The sequence below is a fragment of the Gadus chalcogrammus genome, chromosome 21 (genome assembly GCF_026213295.1).
Source record: "Gadus chalcogrammus isolate NIFS_2021 chromosome 21, NIFS_Gcha_1.0, whole genome shotgun sequence".
Lineage (NCBI taxonomy): Eukaryota > Metazoa > Chordata > Actinopteri > Gadiformes > Gadidae > Gadus > Gadus chalcogrammus.
In genome coordinates this window covers 12,578,601-12,591,397 of record NC_079432.1, presented here as the reverse complement: position 1 = coordinate 12,591,397, position 12,797 = coordinate 12,578,601, and the positions used below count along the sequence as shown (strand labels likewise).

At 44.2% G+C, this 12,797-nt stretch overlaps 1 long non-coding RNA gene across 1 annotated transcript; it reads right to left on the bottom strand.

Annotated features, from left to right (window-relative positions):
• Positions 1-4,571: 4,571 nt before the first annotated feature.
• LOC130374656 (uncharacterized) lies at positions 4,572-12,591 on the bottom strand. The gene is made up of 4 exons (XR_008893642.1): positions 12,342-12,591; positions 11,987-12,068; positions 4,748-4,835; positions 4,572-4,628 (listed from the first exon to the last, which is right to left on the bottom strand). It is a non-coding gene; the product is annotated as an uncharacterized LOC130374656 (long non-coding RNA).
• Between the last annotated feature and the right edge of the window lie 206 nt (positions 12,592-12,797).

Here is a 12,797-nt window from a genome sequence, read left to right as displayed (position 1 = left end):
GCCCCTGGGGACCATCTGTGCCGCGGCGTTCTATGGGCGTCGCCTAGCACATTCTCCAGGTTCTACCGGTCAATGTTGCCACTCCCCATCCAATGGGCGTGGCCCTGATGCCAAGCTCTGCTCTCTCTGATCAGTAGGTGAGCACCTGACTCTTCGTGACGTTGTTGGTATTGGCCATCCAGTGCTTAATGCACCGCCTCTGGCGGGTCAGTAAGGATGAAATAGAACGCAGAGTTACGTATGTAACTCCGGTTCTATGAATCCTGGATGACCGCCAGAGTTACAGGTCACTCAGAAGTCTCGTGGTTCGCGAGAAGACTCTGGGAACAGATCCTCTGTCGACACCGGGCTATATAGCCAATCCGGTGTCACGAGGGTCACATGTGACCTTGTTGGTATAGGTACTCGAACTGCGCATGCGCGAGACGGATAAATCCAGTGCTTAATGCACCGCCTCTGGCGGTCATCCAGGATTCATAGAACCGGAGTTACATACGTAACTCTGCGTTTTAAGTTTTTGCGTGACTTTTGCGGACCATTGCGATCCCTTAATTAAAGAGTTCTCTACCAACTAGTTCTACCTTTTGCACAATAAATGTACGATGTAATGATAGTACATTATATATTGTATATAATATTATGGAATGAGCTACTCAATCAGAATCGTCCCTTATCTTGTCATCCTATCTACCTGTATATCTATCTATCCGTATCTATCCATATCTCTCCATCTATTTTTCTATCCATCGAACTTACTGCTACTGCTGGTTGTAACAGGAAAGCATTTCAATGCAAAAGCTCGGGAGACAAGTTCAACTTTCCATCATAAAGGAAGTAACCAGTTGAACCAACAGAGCCAGACCTGCTCCTACAGCCCCCCCCCCCCTCCCCCCCCCCCCCCCCCCCCCCACCCTTCATCTCCTGAGACACCTTGTCATGTTAGCAAGGGTAGAACAGGGATTTGTCGATCTCACTCACATGTGAAATGTGCACGTGCTGCTGTGAGTGTGTGTATGTGTGCTGACAAGAACAGCCAAGAACACCTACAGTATGTGCTGTTAAACTCGGACGCAGACTTAGATAGCACACACACACATATGCAGAGACATATGCACACACACACACACACACACACACACATCAAAGCACACACACATAAAAAATGAGATTAAAAAATACAATAAATCACATTTTCCTGAATACCTGGTAGAGGTTTCGCAGTAGAATTTAAAGCCCTTCCACCCAATTACTGCAGAGACGCTGCCCTGCTTGTGACCCCGATCAAGGCCTCGCTACCTCTAAATCTTTCAGAGTGGCTGTTCGTTCGTTCCCCCTCCACTTAGACTTTCTTTCAGTCCTTTTTTACATTTATTCAGAGGGTACAAGGTGAGCTATACAGGGCCCTTCAAAAGAACAAGTGACCTGGAAAAGGGAAAGTGAAAGTTAATGTTTAAATGGCAGCAATTTTTCTACGATTTCCAGCATGCCTATATGTGTTTACCGCTAGCTGAAAATAAGTGATGATTATAGTGGTTTATTCATGACAAAAGCCTCCATCTTGGTTGCGGTGGCGTACCTGGTGATGTTTTGGTTTTGCTCTGTAATGTTCTTCAATAGTATTGTACTATTATGAATGTTCTGTTGCTCTTTAATCACGTGATAGGATAGTTACCAAACTAAAAATTACACACGCATGCACACACACACATATTCATTTCACACACACACATATTCACACACACACACACACACACACACACACACACACACACACACACACACACACACACACACACACACACACACACACACACACACACACACACACACACACACACACACACACGTTTGATTGCATTTGCAAATATTTTTTTCTTCCCAACTCCCATGTAATCAAGATCTAGGTGTTTGAAAACCCTGCAAATCTTGAGACGATTTTCTAATACCCATCTTATAATCAACATGACACAAGGCTGAATTGCAAATCCCCTTATCTAATAAATCTACCATGGTTTTTTTATCTACAAGCCGACATGGTATTGCATGTTTGTTCTAATTTATTAACCCATTTTTCCTCATGGGTCAGGTCGTAGGAAGACGTAGTCAAACTACTAGTACTCTTAGTTATAGTTTAATAAGAAGATGTGCGGAAACGAAAAAGGCCCTTGAAGAGAACACGTGACACGTAAAGACATTGAGTGACGGAGAGGATTTAGATTTAGATTTTTGTCTAAGCATTAGGGTGCTTGGGCTGGGGCCTGAAACCTTCACGCCCTACTGAGAGAGTGACAGGGCTCATGTTCAAACAGTATAAAAGGGGAATGAGGGCATTCACGTCAAACACCACCTGAATATGCTGAACTAGTCTTGCCAACACAATGCACACAAATGATATTCCATTAACATCCACTATAGATTAACCGTGTCAGAACGTTGATAATAACTTTCATACATATGCTTTTATCTTTGTTGTCACTTCTAGGTTTGGTCTCTATACTAACAAATGGACTCCGACAGTTTATCTGAACAGCCGTAGTAAGCTAGGTTGAGCATGTTTTTTGTTGAAATACATTCAGCGGCGCTGGGATCACAGCCCATGGGGGGCGACTGTGAGCCCTGCTTGCTTTCTTCGGTTACAATAGTCACCCGGCGTGGGCTGGCTTCCAGCGCCATTTTAACGTAACAGAATGTGATACCCTGGTTGATCCCGACAGGGGGCTTCGCCTTCCCTTCTGCATATCGCTCCATCTTTACTTCCCCCCCCTCCGACCCTCATCACAGCTGTAGCTACACAGAGACACAGCAGGGGGTATTCCCACAGCTGGACAGAAGCTAGCCACAGCCAATCGGAAACAACCCAACGAGTCAGAGTTCTAGATCTACTGCCTGCTCACAAGTTCAACGTCAGGGTAAACATTGCTCCTAAGTTCGCCGTCGTTCGAAATATAATCTTTCAATAAAATGCAAAGAAATTAAAAAGAAAAAGCTGTGGCAATTTTGAAGGCCGGGTATTTGACTACGAACAGGAATTCTGTCAGGGCGGCGACTATGATAGCATGTTTCAGAGTTCGGATATAGGTTGTCTTGGATTGGTTAATGCCCCAGGTCTCCGGTACTGAATGTGTTATTGATGGATGTTTTAGATATAGGGCTGGGGACTCTGGCCATCTTTCTTTCAGTGAATCGCAGCACTTTGAAAAGCATAGTTTGGTGCATTTCCTCTGTGAGATCGTGCTGAGCTCAGCACACAGGCTCTTGCCTGTTCCCCACTCTCTGGGGAAGAGGGGGGGGGGGCTTTTGACTGTGTGAAGAGCTCAGGTTGGCTACACACACATGCACACACATCTCCTTCACAATAACCCCAGGGAAGTAGTTTAGTGTAACAGATAGCTTATTCATTACCCAAAGTGTTGATACATTTGGGATTTTTCTGTGTGTGCATCTCAGTGTACACAGACAAATGTAGTCTAGACTACACGGCCCATTTGGTTGTGCACCCACTTCACACATCAAACTACACACACACACACACACACATACCCACAGACACACACACAGCGGTATAATTAATATGTGCCCATGATTTGGTAAGGAATCACTCCACATCAAGACGTGTCAGAGGCCACAACAGAGCGAGAAACTATGAGCAGCAGATCGCCATGACAACCAAGGGGACACCAAATGAATTAGCAATGAACGAATTAGGAACAAGTGGCATCACCCCTCGGTCATCAGCGCCCATCTCTCTCCAAACAGGACACGGCCCCTCACAGCAGGGTGTCCACCCGAGGAGCCGTGCTCATCACAACAAACGTATTACGCTGTGTCTGAGACGGAGATGGAAAGCCATGACCTCAGGCTCCCAATGGACGCATCGAAGTGAAACAAAAAAAAGACCAAGGGTGTGTTCGAAACCGCGTACTTGCTTACTACTCCTACTAACTATGACGTCAAATTGAGTAAGTGAGAACTTAGTAAGCGAGTTTAGGTAAGCGAGTAGTATCCGAATGTCTTCTACTTCCGGAAAGATTTTGAGTAAGCATCGCTAGCTTACTAGACGTACTCAACTGCCCCAGAATGCACTGCGTCTAATCAAAAGAACAGTGGAAGCAATGGCGCTAAACGGGGAGCCGCAGCAGCAGTGCTTTTAATAATTGTTTAATAATTGTTTTAACATATCACCGCAAATCCTTAGGTTGAAGGTGTTCTGTGACGTTAAATGTGACGTATATATATTTATTTATAATATTTATTAACGGCGCCCGGCCGGTAGGTTATTGACACGTCATTTGATTCACGTCATCTGAGGTGGTTAAGTAAGGACGGTCTTCTGAACGTCGATTACTCAAATGGAGTACTCAATCATTATTTAAGGATTCGAGAAGTAAGCCAAATATTTAGTAGGTAGTAAGCAGTAAGCAAGTAGGCGGTTTCGAACACACCCCAAGACTGCAATGCAAATGCTGCAGTGCTACAGTGTACGACGAGCTAATGCAGCACCAGCTAGGCAACAGAGAAACGCAATGCAAATCGACAAGTCCCTCCGTGGAGATATGTGTGTGTGTGTTTACCTTCCTCTTCTCCTCTGGCTGCTGCATATATTTCAGGCTTGAGGGGGTTGCCTACCGCTGTAAACGAAGTGCAGCCGTGTCAAGCAAATGCAAATTAAATTGCCTCACTTGGGGGACAGGGGTTGGGGGAGTTAATAAAGGCTTATGAGTGACCCACATTTAATGCTCACTCTCACATTGTACACGCCATCCCAGTGGCAGGGCTCTGGTTTCGTCACTCACCAGCCCCGCCGTGCAAAGCCCCGCTCCCAGTCACGCGGTTGCCTAGGAAACCAAAGAGGAGAAAAAAGAAAAAAGAAACTCAAAAATATATTACAGAGTTGAAAAATCCACATCCAGACAGCGGACAAATATCAGTACGCACTCACACACACACAGAAGTGCACATGCACAAGCACACTTGATGTGCTGCAGCAGCTTAAGTCTGGCTGCTTGCTCGGTTTCGCCGTCATACATTTCCTCCTGCAGACTCTTCAGGCTGTTTACACAGCCTACACAACTGTGTGTGTGTGTGTGTGTGTGTGTGTGTGTGTGTGTGTGTGTGTGTGTGTGTGTGTGTGTGTGTGTGTGTGTGTGTGTGTGTGTGTGTGTGTGTGTGTGTGTGTGTGTGTGTGCGCGTGCGTGTGTGTGTGTACACATAGCATATCTCAATCTCTTTGTTCAGAGTTTGTTCAATCTCTGTGTTTATTTATCTATTTAACTTTTTATAACTGCGTACACCATGCTGGAGGTGTGTGTGTGTTGTGTGTGTGTGTGGGTGAGACTGTTGGGGAGAGGGGGGCGCAGGTGTTAGTTAATTTGCCCCTGTGTGCTGTTTACATAGATAGCAAGCAGTATTGGAGGGGGAGGGGGGTCCAACTGTCTGAAATCACTTTTTTTACGACAGGCTGTTGTATCTATCCTGGGCCGGCTGTTTGCTCCGATCATCTAGGAGAGATAAATGTGATCTGTGTGTGTGTGTGTGTGTGTGTGTGTGTGTGTGTGTGTGTGTGTGTGTGTGTGTGTGTGTGTGTGTGTGTGTGTGTGTGTGTGTGTGTGTGTGGACAAAAGCAGGTGGCTAACAGCCCTACTCTTCTATGGAAGCTCGTTCTCTACCATCATTTCTCTCACAGTGGGATGTCAACAAGGAAAATGTCATGAGGTCATATCCTGTATCATATGCTGCTCAGGATCAATGAGGGGGAAATGCATTCGTAACAGAGTAGCTCCAATAGTACTATTAAGAGCAGGGGGGAGGAGAGAGAGAGTGAATCTGGACAAATTCCAAATCTTTAATTCAGTCTTCATGACCATATTAGTAAGGGACTTCAAATAAGTCGCATTCTCTCCCCCACTATGCTCAGCGGGAGTGGACAGAAAATAACTCTTCTTTTAAGGCAGTTTAAAATAGATAATCCTTCACCACATGATCCTGAGAGGGTGAAAGAACTCAGACAAAAATGTTTGAATTGTAAAAATAAATGTCTTTCTGTTTGACTTTGTAGCTTCAACGCGACTTTTTCTCGACGGTACACAAGCTATTTTCGGTTGAGGGTGCAGACAAAATGGCCTCCGAGAATGTCACTACAAAGCCCAGAAGCCGCGGTGCATTGCCCACAACACAGCGCATGTTTAACGCCACGCTGTGCTCCAGATCACTGTTTACGCACCGCTCCACCAAAGACAAGCGACGGCACCCGCTCTAATTGCCGTCCTTCGCCCAAAACCTCTGAGACCACACGGCCACCTAAAGCCGCCCCTGATCTCATTCCAGGCTTAGCGTGCCGCTGACCTGGACAGGAATATGCCGGAGATGAGAGGATCCCACTCTGGAAAGGAAATAAAGTATCCATTTAGCTACAAACAATGCCAACAACAAAAGCTAAAAAAGGGAATATTGCATCTGAGGCAAAACTTAAGTGACACAAATATTTTGAATACAACGAAAATGTTGATTCCCTTTCTGTGGCTTTTGTGGCTTAGGGTCAGGATTCAACTAGAAAGCCATCTCATCCCCGTACGACCCCATTGTGAACAGAGCATAAATCCATAAAAAATTAAAACAGTAGTGGGTACGTTCAAGGATTCAATCACCGTTAATGGTACATCTAGCTGCTTCCTCCTGCTCGTCTAGGACTCCCCATAGAGACATAAGGATCACAGCACACAGACTGGGCAGGTCTGTGCGTGTGCGTGCATGTGTGTGTGTGTGTATATATGTATGCCAGTGTGTCTGTGTTTGGGTGTGCGTGTGCGTGTGTTTGGGTACGCGCGTGTTTGTGTTTGGGTGCGTGTGTGTTTGTATGCGTTTGGGTGCGCGTGTGTGTGTTGTGGTGCGTATGTGTGGGTATTTGGGTATGTGTGTGTGTGTGTGTGTGTGTGTGTTTGAGTGCGCGTGTGTGTGTGTGTGTGTGTGTGTGTGTGTGTGTTTGGGTGCGTGCGTGTGTGTTAGTACTCAGGTATTGAAGATAACCACATCTCGGACAAGGGGAGTCTCTGTGGCCTAGATAAGATTACATGTTGCTCCCACTGGGGCCCTTGGCCCAGCACTTTGGATTATGGGAGACATGAGAAACATCAACAAGGGTCCGATATGTTTCAGGAGGGACTGGTAGAGAGCTCAAGAATACTCCCTTTTTACTCAGAGACCATTGCTCAGTCCATAACAAAAATGGAGGTACTCTGGGAATTGATTTTGTTTTTCAAGGTAGTAGAATTTGCAGCTATTCATGAATGCTTGAAATTAATTGAGGATTAGCGCAAGTGAAGTCATTTCACGAAAAAAATAACAATCACAACGGCAGTATAGATAATATGGTACGGTATTAGTTCCTTCATGGTATTAGTGGTTATAATTATTCAGTTGGCCTGGTGCCTTATTGGGCCTGCTGCAGTTATCCGTGGTTATCCTGGCCAACCCCAAGCCAGAGAACCTCACGCTGGTCCATGAAGTCAGACATCTCAGAATGAAAACCCTGCTTTGTGGGTCAGATAAAGGGAGGATATTATGGTGAGACCCCATGGTACCAGACAGTCACTCCCACCATCAACTTATTCAGCATCTCTTCGGCTCTAACTTTACAGTTAAAGTGATGGACAAAATAAATCTGTAGTTGAATCCTCATTATGTTATGAGGGTTTACCAAGGTATGCAGTAAGCATCAGAAAACTATGTTCCAGGAAATCCATTGCAATTTCAGATATTTCAGTCTATTCAGATTTCCTCCTATTCCTTCGAGCGGAGTCTATTTCCCATGCTAACTATGTAGCCAAGAAGGTGACCAAATGCCACACGCTCAGATAACGCTGCACATGAATGATGCTACCCCGTTTGGTCTAAAACAAATACAACTGAAAATAGACCCAAATTAAAAAATATACATTTCCTCGTGTGCGCTTGATTGTGAACCACCCCTGGAAGGGATCATCTGGCGTGATCATATACACATAGTGTCGGACATGAATTATGAATTTGTGATTGGACCAGACACACACCAGAAAGGAACTGCTTCCCCTGAGGGCCTGACTAGCAGTTCCTGAGATACTCAGAGAGTGAAGGAAGAGAGGTAGAAGAGTTCAGAATAAAGAAAGCTGAGACCAGTCAGAGCCGGTGCTCCGGAGGGCTAGCTCTCTGTCCAATCAGCCTGAGCCTACATCGAATCATGGTAACATGAAAGTGGCTATTAAAATCTGAACCCTGGAAGACTGTAGAACGTGAACGGATGAAAAGAGACGAGAATCTATTTTTCTCCTTCTCCTGGATCTGCTGCTGAACGTGTTTTTTTTTAGGGTAACTATACAACTGTGGCAGATGAATGGATGAATATATCAACGAATTGATGAACGGAGGAATGGGTTGATGAATGAATGGATACATAAATCAATGGATGCAGTGTTCAGTTGAGTGGGTGTTTGTTTGCGGCACGGTTAAGAGCTGCCCTTAATGTTGCATTTGCTACTTTATGCCCGGACCACTTGCTGTGCACATAGAAGAAGTTCACCACCTCAAGACCACACACTCATTTTTTTTTGAAGAAAATGTTCCAAAAAATCACCAAAAATCAAATTCCTTTCACAGGAAGTTTTAAGCAGATTCTAACTGTGGTCTTAAGTTCTCTTGTTTCTGACGTCCAGGAAATTGTCTAGAATTCAGTGCAGTGATGGCACTCTACTGTAGTAGTTATTAAACGACCCAACCCAACCTAACAACATAAACACACAAACAACGCACAACAAATGTAAGTTGGAAAGAGATGCCTGGATTTTGGGATTCCTGGCCGAAAGACTTTGGGTTCGATGCCCAAACATCCAGACCCTAACTGCAGGCATTGTATTAAATATTCTGCTCCATTTCCTTCATGACCTGCATTCACCATAAGAGGCAAGAGCATCTCCATTGATCAATAAATAGATCACATCCATGTTGCAAAAATTCAATATGAAGTGTTGAATTTAAAAAGGTAAGGATATTTATTCATTTTGTAAAGGGTTATCTCTGTCATTGGTCTTTCTTTGCAAATCAGTCACAGTTCACAGACGCCGAATAATTAAAAACGCCATTTCAGTGCCTAATGGAGGTAATCACACACATGGACAACTTAATTGTGTTTATTACTGCGGTGGTATTCCACATCCACAAATTGAAACAAATGTAAATCAGTGGAGGTTGAAATTAGAGGCTTGACGAGTTGGAAATTGTACCTGGAAAATGGATCATCTTTGCTGTCACACGCCTCAAACGATGCGATATGGAATGGTTCCATTGCAAACGTGATATCAGGGGACCTGTGTAGTTCTGAAAATGTCACACACTCTGAAATATGCAAGACTATTATTATTATGAAAAACCATAGGTGCAGGGAGTTAGGAACTAATAGTTATATTGTTAACCGTGCGCGAGTTTGTGTGAGTGTAAGAACAAATTTTTTGGCACAGATGATCGTCTGGTCATATTTACCACAACATATGTTTGACTGAAGGTTTAACACAGGCCGTGTGTTTGATGGCATGTTGATTGGGTACAATACAATTGAGGAGCCCCACTCCATCTTCTGAACAGCACAATGTCCGTAAAATAATCAAGGCCTTCCCATTAAAAGCATGGTTGCCGGTGCTGTAGAACCCAGTTTCAGTCTATCTATACAAGCAGAGAAGCATAATGCGTAGAAGTAGTTTGTGCAAGGATTATGTGTTTAACTGTGAAGGCGAGATGTGTCAGACGAATGGAGGGAGGGAAGGAAGGATTCCACATCTGTTGAACCTTGATCCTGGAAGAAGCTGCAGTCATCACATGCCATATTCTCGAGACAGTGCGAGTAGTTTGGCTGCACGCAGAGGCCTTATTTGGCCTTCATGTCCGTTAATGCACTGTGCATTGGCCTATTTAACTGCAGCAATCATTTCTTTTGGAGAAAATGTGACGTTATTCTCGTGATGCAAGTGGTTGTAAGACTGCGTTACTCTCGCTGTTGCATGATTGCTACAGCGATGCAGATATGTGGGTGTGTGACAGCGCATGGATGGAGTGGTGGTAATTGGTCATTGAGATGTTATAGGACATTATTGGTACAGTGAGATTTAGTGTGCCCATGTGAGAGCGAATGCCGTCTCGGAACACTGAAGGGAAGAAAGGCAGAAAGGCGGACAGACAGCCAGACAGAGAGACAGACATATAGCTAGTAAGATGGACAGACCGATATATGGGCACACAGACAAACCAATAGATAGATAGATAGGCAGACAGAGAGACAGAAATATAGCTAGAGAGCTGGACAGCCAGATAGATGGATTGAAAGACAGACAAATAGACAGATAGATAGCTAGGTAGAAAGACACAGACAGATACTTGGTGGATCCTGCTTCTTGCCTCTGTAATATGATTTCCCACTGTGAACACATCGCTCGGGTCATTCATGTTACTTGTCGCCAAGGCAACCAATCACACTGACGTGACACATCTTGCTGAGCGCCACAGCTCCTGTTTGGGCTAAGCGTGTGCCTCTGTGTGTGTGTGTGTGTGTGTGTGTGTGTGTGTGTGTGTGTGTGTGTGTGTGTGTGTGTGTGTGCATGCGCGCGTGGGTGTGTGGGTGTTTGCGTGCATGCGTGGGTGTTCACGTGCGTGCGTGGGTGAGCGCGTGCGTGCCAAGTGTGTGTGTGTGTGAGATAGAAGTATTTGGCACAGATTGTGCCTTTGTTACCAGTCAGTTTCCAATCGACAAATGTCTCCTCTCTCCCCCAGAGACTCTTCACGGCTACCGTTATATCGGTAGCTGTTTTTTTACACCTCCTTCCACTCTGCTTAAACACACACACACACACACACACACACACACACACACACACACACACACACACACACACACACACACACACACACACACACACACACACACACACACACACACACACACACACACACCCTTTTATTTTTGACTCAACCACAGGGACATTTAGAAATCAACAAAAGCAATGTTCTGAGCGTGTTGTTAGTAGATGAGTCTTATAATTATTTTGAGCCTTAGTTGATAAATATAAACCATATAAACTGTGACTCCATTCTGTATTTTGTATTGTCTTAGCTCCAGATGCAGCATGACTTGCTGCCGCCAGCATGAAAGCATGTCTAACTCTACCCAGCGTGAGCACAGGTTCCTTGTTATATGCAGGATGATCTGGATTCTGGAACCAACTGTGAGCTCAGAGGGCAGTCCCACCATCTCTGAGGCTCCAGAAAATGTTCAGTCAGGAAGTCTCATTCACTTACTCTTCTCATTCAACCTATAACAACTATTGCATTGCATTGACATGCCATATCTGCTCTTAGTAGGATTGATCATAATCCATAAAATAATCCAATCTCATTCTGTAGTGTAGACAATTAGACTTCAGTCAACAATCAATATTTGTTCAGAATACAGTTAATAAATGAAGGATACCTATAAAGTAGTACTCAAACAACATACAATTGTATTGGCGGATTAAGAATGGCAATAGCCTAATAAATCAATAGCCTAATAAAAACACCTTTTTCCATGAGTCAGGCTCGGATCATCAATGAGGTAAGTCATGCCAGTTTACAGGAAACGTCCTGCTCATCCACCTCCTCTTGATATAGTGACCCGACTAGAAGTCTCTCCATTAGTTGAGGACGGTGCTCTGCAATGAGACATTGCTAAGGCTCCTCAGCAAGGAAGCAGATGAGCTACTGTCGAAGTAATTGAACATACAAATATTTTTAAAACTAGCTAAATAGTGTAGGCCAGTGATGTCTGTTCCAATGAAGCTGCCTTGAAAGTGCCCCATTGACCACCAGGGGCCACTGAACCCGCTTAAAAGGGATAAATTCATGATAATAATTATTTATGCCTTTTTTTTTATCATACAGTGGCAATAATATAAGCTATCTGAAATCTATGCAAGCGGTGCATGTCACTTACTGTCACGTCTTCGGTCTTTTGGCCATTCGTTTCAGCCGAGAAGGGGATTCGGAAAGCACCAAGCTCTAGTAAAGACTTCCCCCTGAAAACACATCACATTTATTGATTTCAGGTTGAATTAGAAACGCCTAGGCCTATTGTGCAAACTTTGAACCCAAATCGTAATAGTCAGTGGGAAGACATGCCAAAACAACCTGTCCATACACGAACATTATTAGACACGGTAGGCCTGCTTCATGTCAACCGTACAGACTTACTGGTTCAGATGTAAACTAGTTCAAATGTTGGTCTCTAAGAGCCACATTTCTGTGAGGAAACACAATAGGGAAAAACAACTGGAAAATATGCTTCCAACCTTTGAGTATTTTGTTGTTGCCTGGCCGGCTTGTTTACACACCACACCCGATGTTGGGTTGTGGAGGTCGCACCGACATCATGTCCAGTTCTTGTTTCCGGGGCAAAAGTAGTTGTATTTTTTAACAAAAAAAACAAATCCTATAACAAAACAAAGACAAATAAGTATGGCTTCGGAGATATCAATAAGTTTACTTGTTTTCACCATGTCACCATTGTTTTTGCCACATATTTGTGTTTCATTTGGTCGTCGTCCTCATCCATCTCATCTCGCGCTAGTTTGAAATCCAAGCATGTGTATTTGCTGCCACCTACTGTCCAGCTGGTCAAATGACAATATCCGTGCTGACTGCACCTGAGGCTGAGTTTTTTTTTACGCATCAACCAAACTTTGATTTAAAAGACACAAGATTAATAAAAGGTTGTATAAATACTGTACTAAATCCCAAACACTCTA